The 12,432-nt window shown below is 43.0% G+C and overlaps 2 protein-coding genes across 4 annotated transcripts in view; one reads left to right on the top strand and one right to left on the bottom strand.

Moving 5' to 3' along the window:
- Positions 1–12,432, bottom strand: part of EMSY (EMSY transcriptional repressor, BRCA2 interacting) — a 142,243-nt gene that overhangs the window by 113,243 nt on the left and 16,568 nt on the right. The gene's annotated exons all lie outside the window — the stretch shown is intronic.
- LOC144294928 (uncharacterized) overlaps positions 1–12,432 on the top strand; it is a 45,339-nt gene that overhangs the window by 23,590 nt on the left and 9,317 nt on the right. Inside the window, exons 2-3 of the mRNA XM_077867121.1 lie at positions 1,708–1,791; positions 2,382–10,856. The gene's annotated coding sequence lies outside the window, so the exon portion shown is untranslated. The remainder of the gene's footprint in view (positions 1–1,707; positions 1,792–2,381; positions 10,857–12,432) is intronic.

Genomic DNA, 12,432 nt, shown 5'->3' with positions numbered 1-12,432 from the left:
TTGCTCCTCCTCCACTCTTGCAGATACTATTCCCTCTGCCTGGAACATGCCTTTCCTTACTCTTCACATAGTTGGCTATTCTCATCCTTCAAATATCAGGTCAGATGTTACCTCCTCAGAGAGACTTTCCATGACTTTGCCAATCTGCCTAAAATAGCTTAATCTTTCTGACATTCCCTTTCAAGCCACCCTGTTTATTATATAGTCCTTGTTTCTATTGAAAATTATCTTCTATATTTATTATCTGTCTTGTTTCACTAGAATGTAAGCTCAAGGAAGGCAGGGCCCTTGTTTGTGTTGTCTGGTGCTGCGTTCTCAGCATTTAGAACAGGTTCTGGCATGTAAGAGAAATTCAGTAAATGTATGTTGTCTGAATGATTAGTTTCTAGTCATTTTTCAGGTCTGAAATCTTTCCTATCTCTTCAACTAGGTGAGACATTTCTGCTATGTGTTCCCATAGAACCCATTCTTCTCCCATTGTGACACTTAAAACAAGAATAATTACTTATACCTGATCCCTTGCTAGGCTATAAATTCAGTGAAAGTAGGAACCATGTCTTTCTTGTTCACAGTTGCATCCCCAATGCTTAGTACAGTGCCTGGGATAAAGTTGGAAACAAGAAATTACTTGATGGATTTGGCCATCATATTATTCTATCAAAGAGTTTGGGAGATGATTTAGTAATAAGTGTATTGAAACTAAGCAAAAGAAAACAGCAAGGCAATTATTAACTCTATGAAAAACCAAAATATTAACAAAAATGGAGATATAATCACAAAGCTCTACATGGCTTGGTTGTGAATAATATTTACACAGTCATAATCAGGACAACAGGGCATATTGGATATTTTAGACTTCATGAGTTGTTGACATCTTTCTGAACTGGTTAGTAAATAATAATTATCCCAAGCTCCCTGAGAACCCCACTGCTATAGCTCCAATCATCCTAACTCCCTGTCTTAGAACTCCCTGAACCTTCCCAGGATCCAGCAACTAGAGACAATACCTGGCATAGCCAGGGCCTCCAGAAACCTGCTGGGAGGCCAGCATCTCTTTGGGTCAGTCAGTGCTTGTGCCAATAAGTAGTCTCCAGCTCCTCCTGGGCACTCTCTTTGTTTTCCAAGAAGGTTTACCTCAGCCCTACTTGCTATACCTCCCTGGGCCCAGGGAGCCAGCCCCATGTGGGAGCCATCCGGAGTCATCAGACTGCCAGCCAATGGCTGGCCTGCCCCACCTCCTACACATCATCCCCTGTCCCCAAGTGTTCTGCCTTCCTCCAACAGGCTCAGACCTCACTAGGAGAGACAACAGTCCTGGAGGAAAGCTGGCATCTCAGAGGGCAAGTATTTTTAATGATATTTCTGGTCATGATATGTAAATACCATATGATTTAACCAAAAATTGTGATACGATTATATCAGAAGATAGGATAGAGAAATGGTGTTAGAGAAATCTTCCATTGCTCAAAGTGAGCAGGTAATGTCTGAACTTAAAAATCACAAAGCAGCAGTATAGGTATATTATTTGGAGAATGGAAGTAAATACAAAAATCTGGAAGAAGTAAAACTGGCTAGTTGACTCTGAGGTGCAGGGCTTGGTGGGGGGACACATGGGACAGGAATCTACAGTCTTTTATTATAAACATTAGAGAAAATTTGACTTTTGAACCATGTACATATTACTTTTTTTTTTTTTTTAACTTCTAGGAGACTGTTGCAGGAATCCTGATCAGCAGTTATGGCCAATGGTGATGGCAATGAGATATGTGGATCCAACATTATGATTACATTGTGAGTTGACATAACTTGGTAACTGCTGGTGCAGTAAGTGAGATAAGGGAATCACATAGATTAGGGCATATAGTTAGGGTTAGGGAATGACTGTTTCTTGGTGAGCACTTGGATGAATGCCAAAGGTCCTTCAAGGCACCACATACTGCAAGAGTGACTAACTCTGCTTGGAGGAATTGGAACTAGTTCAGAGAAAAAGGGGGTATTTAAGCTAGGTCTTGCAGATAGTATAAAAGCTTCCAGTTCCATAAAGGGTGAGTTGTGTGGTGAGAAGGCATGTTGTATTCTCTCGCAAGGGTGATGGAGGATAATAGGAAGTACAAAGGCACAAAAGCATGGGAGAATAATTTGGCGGGGGGCAGGGGAGTGAGTCATCCCATGTGGCTGCAGTATGGGAGACATGTTGAGGGGGAGAAAATAGTGGGAAATAAAGCAGGACCAACAGTCTGTGAAAAGCGCAAGAACCTATAATGCAATCCAACTGGTCCTTTCCCTTGAGCTGGTGGCAGAGTAAAAGGCACAAACCTTATGAACAATAATTTGGAAATACATGTCAGAAGCCATTAAAATGATTCTAACCTCTGTTCTAGGGATCCTGATTCCTAGAGATTGTTCCTAAGGGACTACTTTTTATAAAGGATCAAGTGAGTGATATTCGTTAAGATATTTATTGCATCATTATTGGAAATAGTGAAAAATTTGGAAAACAACCAATGTTTCCATCAAAGGAGAATATTTAAGTAAGAGATGGTACATTTACCCAATCAATAATATGCAGACCAGTATGTCTGTCAGAATTTAGATGGGCTAGCTCAGGAGGCCTGCTGGGCCCGGGAGAGGTAAGAAAGGTCCAATGTGGGCAAGAGAGAAAGGGTAGAAGCAGAGTGGACCCTCAGTCAGCCCCAGCAAGGGCACGGGAAGGGGAGCTACCATTCATTGGGCATTTCCTTTTTGGTATCTCATTACACCCTCACAGCAATCCTATGAGGTGATACTAAATACCATCCCCATTTTATAGACAAGGACCTGAGGCTCAAAGAGATGCAGTGATCTGCTCAGTCCATCTGGCTTTGAGGTAAAGGGCTGAGATTCCAATCTATGTGATGAGAAAGCAGTCAATGTTTTTCGTCTACACCATGATGTCAGTTGTCAGTGACAACATTATCTATGGGGCATCGCTTTTACATGCCCTGGCCATCTTTCTCCCATCTTGGGGAAACCAGATTAAGTCTGTGTGGACACCAGGGGTTGGCAATAATTAGCAAAATGGAAAAAGCTGTGTGATACAATGTTGAGCATAAAAATAGAATAGGTAATTGTATCAGTGATGAAAGCAGCCAAGAGAAAAAATTTCCACTACTGACACCAGCAGGAAAGGGCAAGGAGAAATGGAAATGGATAACGTGTGAGTGGGTGCTCTTTCCTCTTTCTCTTATTTTTGGGGTTTCTGTTCTTATCGTCATATTATTTGCACAATAAAACCCAATTTACAGTGAAAACTGGAAAGACTGGGAAAATATGAGCCTCTGGGGTGGGCCCATGGCCATGCCTTAAAGTCCAGCTGCAGCTCCAAGCCTTCCAAGCCATTCTGACAATAGCACTTCTAAAAGAAGAAGCTGGCTTCTTCTGGACCAAGGAGGAAAGGAGAGCAACTTAGCATGTGACTCACGGGAGGAAAGGAGAGCAACTTAGCATGTGACTCACGCCAAGGGGCTTTGGGTCTTTGCCGTCATGCTCCAGATGTTGGTGTCATTGCTACATCCCAGGTGGAGCTTTCCCTGGAGCTGAGGGAGGGTGGCTGTGACCAGAGCTTTCCGGCCCCAGCCTCTTTGTCTCTGATGGTTGTTGCGGTTCCATGTTCCTTTGCTGTGGGCTTTCCTGCTGGGGGTTAGGTTCAAACTTGCTGGAGGAAGGGTTAGTAAGAGATTCTTTCTGATTGAGGGACAGAGGCCAAGGTGGCCCCAGCCACCAAAAGGAACAGTGAGATAGTAACATCCATGACTGGGTCTCAGAGCTAGGGCCCAATGATTCTGCTTTTGTTCATGCTCACACCCCATACTTCACTTGATTTCACTGAGACTTCTAGACCACCATTCCTTTCACATATCATGCATTTGCCTGTGCTCTTCCCTCAGTCTGGAGTGCCCTTTCTTATGCTTTTTGACAGAGCTGCCCATCCTTTCATACCACTTCCTTGATGAAACTCCCCAGTTTCCTTTTGGGGAATGAATCATTCCATCCTCTGGGTCCCACAGCACTTGATTTGTATCTTTCCTATGGCCATTGTATTTTTCTGTAGCATGTTATAGTTAATCATATCCATTCTGTTTCTCCCACTAAATGGTGAGCCTCTCAAGGTGCCAAGGAACCTGTCTTATCTAACTCTGACTCCTCATACAGCATGGCCGACCTCTGGCACATGGTAGGTGTTCAATCTATGTGTGGAATGACATTAAATTACTATGGTTGAGTTCTTCTGCTTTCTATGTCATGGACTCTCTGGGAAGGCTGCTGAGATGGTAGACAGATGACCAACTTGTTTTATAACCATTTCTTTCCTGTGCATTTTGAAAGGGGCAGGAAGAGGAAGAGAGTTAAAGCTATCTGTGGATCCATATTCCAGAGATTTCAGCCAGGGATTCTAAAGTAATAATACATATAAAAACTAACACAGGGATCCCTGGGTGGCTCAGCGGTTTAGCACCTGCCTTTGGCCCAGGGAGTGATCCTGGAGTCCCGGGATCGAGTCCCACGTCGGGCTCCTGGCATGGAGCCTGCTTCTCATTCCTCCTGTGTCTCTGCCTCTCTCTCTCTATCATAAATAAATAAATCTTAAAAATAAATAAATAAATAAATAAATAAATAAATAAAAGCTAACACATGTAGAGATGCTTACTTACACTTTCACACCCATTAACTCTGCTGGGTCTCACCAGGACTCTAGGAAGTAGGCTGGGTGGCAGCATTTGGCTTGTCCCTATGTTATAGTCCAGAAAATCAAGGCTCAGAAAAATGAAGTGATTTGGTCAAGATTCCACCAACTCAAAGTAGAGCTAGGATCTGTTGATTCCAACCCCATGCTCTTGATACCATAGAGGTGACAAGGACACAGGCTCTCCTCCTCTAGATAAACACTGGCAGAAGGAAACCCGTGGCTTAAACCTTGATAAGATATATTAGCAGTTGTTACCCTCAGGCATAGTTATCTAGGGCTTAACTCTTCAAAGGTAAGGGCCATGCCTATTCTTTTTCTTTCCCACAAAAGCCCACACGTTTCTTTCCCACAAAACCCCACACGTTTGCTGGATCTTAGTTTCCATGTCTGTAAAATGAGGAGGCTGAGCTAGAAGTTTAAATGGGGTCACATTCCCACCAGTACCCAGCACAGAGCCTGGCCCACAGTGTCCACCACCTTCCCTGTGGACGACTCCCAGCTCCGACACTAGAGGCCTCCAGGCCTCCAGCTGACATGATGGAGTGTGTACCCTGCACATTGCAGCCTCTTCCCAGGCTGGCTGCAGAGACTGAGCCTCCTCCAGACAGCAGGGCTGCTCTGCTCACACGGATCAAGTTGGGAGCCTCATTAGTCATGTCAGATGACATAGTTAACACTTGGGGCCGGCACGGCCAGTTCATCAAAAGCTCCTATGTGCCTGGCTCCATCAGGGCAGCTGAGGAACTACTGTATGTGGAACAGGCAGCACATCAGAGGAGCAGCGCCAGAGTGCTTCCAGATTGGTTTTGATTAATTGCATAGACATGTCTTTAATTGGTGCCAGGGTAGCAGCCAGAGAACTTATGGGAAAGCAGGATGTTATGCTTTCATTCCCTGAAGTCCCATAAAGCAGTGAAAGATGAGGAACAGAATCACTGCTCGTTGAAAATTTATTGACCGTGCAGACCCAGAAAACACAAATAACTATCTGAATCGAAATCTAACCTCATTTTCCCAACTCACTGGAAGCCATGCATGTTCCTCTCTGCACCCCTGCCTGCCCGCCGAGATGTATGACTGAGCAAAAGGTGTGATTTCTAAGAAACGAGTGCTTTAGTACAGAGACAGCACACTCAGCTTTCCCAGATGGGCGCAGAGGTATCTGGGAAAGCCCCTCCCCTCAGAAATGTCTCTGCCTCCAGCCCATCACCGTCCTATGAATTGGTATTAGAGGCTGATTGGCTTTGGGTGAAACATTCATTTATACCTTCCTTCTTTTCCTGGAGATTTGAGACACATAGTATTTACTAAATACAAAACACTGTTCTGGTGTCAGGAAGAACAGAGAAGGGAGTAAAGTACAGAAGCTTCTGTCAAGGGAATGGTTATCTAGAAGAAAAGAGAGGACAGGTCCACAGACGAACTAATGCATGGGGAATACATCACACAGAAGGTGAAGTCTTGGGATTTGGCATCGAGAGGACTTGGGTTCAACTCCTAGCTTTGATTCTCATTACTGAGCCACCTCAGAACTCATTCTGATTCTCTGAGTTTTAACTACAAAATGAGAGTAGTAACAATTACTGTACATGCCGGTCTTGAGGCTTATAGGAACAAAGTTGCAAATCCACAGCATATCGCCTGGCACTGATCAATAAGTGGTTGCTTTTTCTGAGTAAGTGTCACCAGGGTGGTTCTGATAGAGTGCCATGTGAGAGCTCATATATTCGAGGAACAAATAAATGTTTACTGATCACAGACTCTGTGCGAGGCTCCATTTAGATAGGAAACTCTGCCCTTGATGCAACTGAGGTCCCTGGGAGAGTGGCAATGCTATAGTATGGAAGGAATGGCAAATCATTACAAGTATGCTGACCAGAAGTATACTCAGTGACAATGGGGAAGAAAGGGGACAGTGACTTTGACCTGAGGAAATCAGGATAGATTTGCCTAAGCAGGTGATGCTTGAGCAAGTCCTAAAAGATAAGATTTTCAGTTGTAGATAAAGCAAGAGAAAGTATTTCATACACAATGCCAATTTCTGTCTTTTTGTTCCTAGAGCAAGCAAAGGTTATCCCCTTGGATCTTGGAATCAGCTGCTTTCTTTGTATAGAAAGTTCTTCCCTCAGATATTCCCAAAGCTGCCTCCTTCTTGACCTGATATTTTCTTATTTGTTCCTTTGTTTATTGTATGTCTCCCCCACTAGAATGACAGGTCCTTGAGAACATGAGATCTTGGCTGTCTTTTTCTCCACTCTATTACAACATCTAGAACATTGCCTGGCATAGTGTAGGTGTTGAATATATGTTGGTTGCATAAATAAACAAAAGGAAACACAGGAGTGCACACTGCAATCAAGGAACTATAAGCACAGTGGGTGGTGCACAGTGGGCACTGAAGTTTTCTCTCATAAAGTTGAACAATGAATTATGCCTGAAGCATACCCCAGAGGAATTGAGGGAGGAGGTAACAGAATAGGTGGCCTCTGAGCTGCACCTTAAAGGGCAGAGAAGGGTGACAAAGGGATGGGAATATCGGGAAAAGGATCAGCAGGATTAAATAAGATAATTTACAAATCCTTTCCAACATTGAGCTTTTAAAGATTTCTTGCAAACATATCATCTCTTGCCACCTTTCCTGGTCCCCTCACCCACATCCCTACTTTCCACTCCACCCTGTCTGGAAACTGTAAGGGCATCTGACACGCCATTTCCTGCCAATGTAAATCATAGGCTGATGTGTGATGCTCATTCTTGGTTTTTACCATCCCCCAGGTGGAGATAGTCCCATTACTCAGGGTGGAGGCCCCAAGCAAAGCCAGCCTTTCCACAGGGTGGCAAATAAGGGGGAACTGTTTACCCACTAGCACCTTCCTGGCCCTGCTCCCAGATAATTTTATGTCCCCTGGTCCTGGATCTGCTCCTTAGTTGGATGCACCTCAGTTCACTTGCTGGAGCACTGATGTGTGACTGTTTAACTGCTGCTGCTTCCTGTCCCAGGGATCCTGGGCTTCAGGGAGCATGGGAAAGAGACAAGAAAGAGAGCTTTATATGAGGTAAGCTTTGACAGTAATAATAACAGCCAAAAACTAACTTACACTTACACAGTGCTTAACAATTTACAAAGCCCTAGAGAACTCCTATTCATCCTTCAAGACCCTGTACAAATGTTACCTCTTTTCACCAAACTTCAACTCTCCCAGGCAGAGCTAATCCTTCCCTCCACACTTTATAAAACCTCTATTATACCCCTAACTACCTTGTAATAAATTTATTTGTGTACATGTCTCATTTCCTCCATTAAACCATCAGCTCCTCAGGGGCAGATCTCTTCTCTCCTAGTAAAACCCATTTCTTTCTGTCTTAAAAAGTAATTTTCATTATACATATTTTTCTAATTATAAAATTAATACTTATAGTTAATGATAAAAAACTGTTATATAAAAGTAAAATGAAGAAAATTTAAGGATACCTGGGTAGCCTAGTTGGTTGGGTGTCCAATCTTGATCTTGGCTCAAGTCTTGATATCAGGGTTGTAAGTTCCAGCCCCACATTGGGCTCCACACTGGGTTTGGAATCTACTTTAAAGAGTTACCAGGGCTTTTATCTGGGTGATAAAATTATAGATGACTTTAAATTTTCTTTTCTTTTTTAAAGTAGGCTCCACAACCAGCATGGAGCCCAGTGTGGGGCTTGAGCTCATGATCCTGAGGTCAAGATGCGTTGAGATCAAGAGTTAGACACCCAACCATCTGAGCCACCCAGGCACTCCAGCATTGATAATATTTTGAGTATATCTTGAGCCCTTTTTTTAGCATATAGAAAGTAAAAATGGGTCTATATAATGTATGTAGTTTTACAGTTTTATTATATCACCTATTCTAATGTGAACATCTTTAAACATCATTGATGATTCTTTAAAAACAACATTTTAAATGACTAAATTATTTCCTTTAATGAATGTAGTACAACTTACCTGACAATTTCCCCATTGTGGGACATTTGGGTTAGTTATTTCTTTTTACTATTTTGCAAATAAAATGAATCACTGTATATGTAAATCTTCGTCTGCATCTTTGACTATTTCCCTAAGAAAAATGCCTAGAAAGGGAATTTCTAGGTTAACTGGTTTAAACTCTTTAAAGGTTCTTGCTGCTTGCTGCCAAATTGCTCTGAGAAGGTGATACCATTTACAATCCCACCAATACAGGAGTGGGCCCATGTCCCAGTGCCCTGACCTGCATTAGGTATTATCCCATTGGTATCTTTACCAAGTCCAGTGGTCTTACAATGCTCCTAAGGTGAATAATTTTTCTTAAACACAGCAGAAATTATACGGCCAATTCAGAGTTGTCTTCTTCCAAGATATCAAGCTGAGAGGGCATATTTATTGCAACAGTGCTTCAGCTACTTTAAACATTTCTGTAATTTGATTTGAAAATTGCCTGCAAAGCAGATAACTTGTGCTTTTGCATCCAAATTGCAGGGATCCCTGGGTGGCACAGCGGTTTGGCGCCTGCCTTTGGCCCAGGGCGCGATCCTGGAGACCCGGGATCGAATCCCACGTCGGGCTCCCAGGGCATGGAGCCTGCTTCTCTCTCTGCCTAAGTCTCTGCCTCTCTCTCTATCATAAATAAAAATTAAAAAATAAAAATAAAAAAATAAATTGCAGTACAGTTCTGTCTTTGGAGAATGACTTTTTTCACTTTTGGCAATAGTCATAAGTCATTTGGAACTCATGGTAAATGAAATGAGGAGCTGCAGCTGGAGTTGCGGTCGGAAATGAAGTCTAATTTTATAGTAATGATAGAGGTCTTTTCATGACTTGCATAGGGGAGTCCCACCAGAGTTCTGGGCAGTGGTGGCACTGTCAGCACAAGTGCCGAACCTCCCAGTGTGACTGTTCCAAAGTGGCTGTGCACACAGCAGAGGCATGAGTTTAGCATGTGTAATGATGGAACCACTTCTCATGACTTCATGGTTACTCTGTGTACAGCCCCAGGATTAGGTGCCAACTTTTATGTTAGAACTGATCCCTTTCCACCTTTTCTCTTCATCAAGCCTGCTTGGGCCTGACATGTCTCCAAGACCAAGAGCTTAGGGCCAGTTTAGTACAGGAGGGAGCAGATGGTGTGGTAATGGAAAGAGCCCTCAGAAGGCAGTCAGAAAGAACTGGGTCTGAGGCCTAGCTCTGCCTGTTACCAGCTGTGTGTTAGGTATCACTTGTAAAAGATCTGACTTCATAGGACTGTTAGGAGAAATGTATTGGGCACTTTCCCTCTGTGTCAAGGACTGTGTTTTATATGTGTGCAGCATATCTTTTTGTTGGCCATCCAGAAGCCATTTTTCCTATGCTACCTCCCACCACCTCTCCATTGTTGTTAGGGGTGGTCATGTGTCCTGTTCTGGCAAATGAGATTTAGGTAGAACTCTGCTAGGAGTTATTGGGGGAGCTTCTGCTTTCCTGATGAAACAGGACTGCTGAATCTGCACTATCTTGAACTTGGGGATGAGGCTGAGCATTACAGTCATATTGTAATCAAGATGGAAAGGACAAAGGAGCCCCTCTGAAATTCTTGGTATTGTTAGAAAATTACCTATTGGTTTAAGTCATTGCTCACCATCGTTACTTGCAGCTAGAAATATTCCAATGCATATCCATAAAAAGTGTCCATACATAATAGATGCTCAATAAAGGGTTTCTATTTACACTCTTTTAAAAAAATATTTTTAGCATTTATGGCTACTTATTGTCCACGTGTCCATGGCTCCTGCTCTCACGGACAGACCTGCTAAGGTTCAAGTTTCTCTTCATCTGGCTCCTGGTGACAATGCCCCCCACTCTGTCCCTTTGCCTGACGGGAGGCAGGCTTTCCTGCTCTTCCTAAGTTCTGGAATGCCTCTCTGTCTCCCATCCCATTATCTGTGTAACCAATCCATCTCTTTAAGGCCCCTCTATTATACGTACTTGAAGTATCTTCTTTTTCTTTAGACCTGAACCAATCTCCATCAATCTACCACACCTTTGCAGGGCACCTACTCAGGGCCTCCGTGTAAGATGCACAGGGAAAGAGGTTCATGGAATGCTGGTCTCTGCTGAGACATCACGGAAACCCAGCAGAACTTACAGGTGAGTCTTGCCATGACCTGGGCTGCCTTCTGCTTCCAGTGGCAAGCAAAAAACAATGTGCAGGATCCTTGTATGTCCCCTTCACTGTGTACTGCACAAGGAAGGTTGAGGATACATCTGGATGGTGGGGGAAATGCGTTTTGGCTTACACACCCTCCCAGCCAAATGCTCCTACCAGTGGCTCTCAGGTTTAAAAGAGTCCAGCTTCCACAGCTTGCTTTCTACTTCCTCCTCTTCTCTCCCAAACAGCCTTACCTAGGTAGCAGGAGGAATCTTATCTAGAGGTTTGCTTCAGCAAAATGCCATGGGTGAATTGTCCATAAAAGCTAACAATGGAGGTACCAGGCTACCTTTTAGATGACTAGATGTCTTGCATGGGATTTGTGGACAGACTGAACACAAAACCTGTTTCCCCACTTAAACAGTTTTTATGGCTTTGGCAATTTAGACAATGGTTCTGAGCTTTACTTTTCATATTTTTCCATTGGAAACAATAAATGTCTTCCTCACAGAATTATTGCTTTTGATCTGGCAACTTCCAGAAACATGACCAACTCTGCTAATACAGATAGGTTTCCCATCCCACCTTCTGCTACAGACACATAGAGATGCTGGGTGAATGATAACAGAAATGTTTTATTTTTACTACCAAATTTGAAAAATGTAAAGAGAAATCCCCAAATGTCAGAAATGAAAAAGAAATGAAAACTCAAAGCCAGAACAGGGATACAGGGGATGTGCCTTAGCAGCACACAGGGATTTCACACTTAGCTATAGATCCTGAGAGCTGCAGGCTAAGGTTCCACTACACACCAAATAGGAGATGGGGCTTCAGTCCCAGCCAGGTGAGGAAGCTGGAACAGAGCCCCCTGCAAAAAGCCCTGACATTGGAAGCTCCACCTTCATCTGTGAAAAGGAGACTGGGAAAACCGTACCCCAGCTTTAGAGAAGCTGCAAGGAAGCTTGATGTCTGAGGAGGACTTAGGTGGGGAAAAATAACACTCGTGAGAAATAAAAACTCTAATCTTTGCCAAGTGCATTTGGGGGTCTAAATTTACTTTGCCCATTTGGACAGGCATCTACTGAGATAAATTAACATAAAAATTGGCCCAGATCATTAAAATTCTTAGGTTAGGGCTGAAGTAAGACCTATTAAAATTCTTAGGTTAGGGCTAAAGTTGTATTCAAAACAGCCCTGTAAGGATGCTTAACAATCCAGGGCTTGAGGAAGCCACTAGGAAAAACAACCAAGGAAGATGGTCACAAAATGTAACAAGCCACATGTGGAAAGAAATGATAAAAATGGAACGTCAAAACACACAACAAACTAGATAGAAAAAGGGTAAAAACAGAACCATCTCAAAGAGGCTATGAATTCAGATGATTAAAATAGAGATAAGGGAAGGAATAGAGGCATTAAAAAAACAAAACAAAACAAAAAAACAGAATAGTATGAGAGAAAGAGTGGGGGAGATTTCAAAGAGATCCACATAGAACTTCCAGAAATGAAAAACAGCCCCTGAACTTAAAAACTCAAAGGGTGAGTTAAACTACGTATCAGGTCTAGCTGAAGAGG

The sequence above is a fragment of the Canis aureus genome, chromosome 23, assembly GCF_053574225.1.
Source record: "Canis aureus isolate CA01 chromosome 23, VMU_Caureus_v.1.0, whole genome shotgun sequence".
NCBI classification, from domain to species: domain Eukaryota; kingdom Metazoa; phylum Chordata; class Mammalia; order Carnivora; family Canidae; genus Canis; species Canis aureus.
Note: the sequence above shows the minus strand (reverse complement) of the source record. Positions and strands in the feature narration are given on the sequence as shown.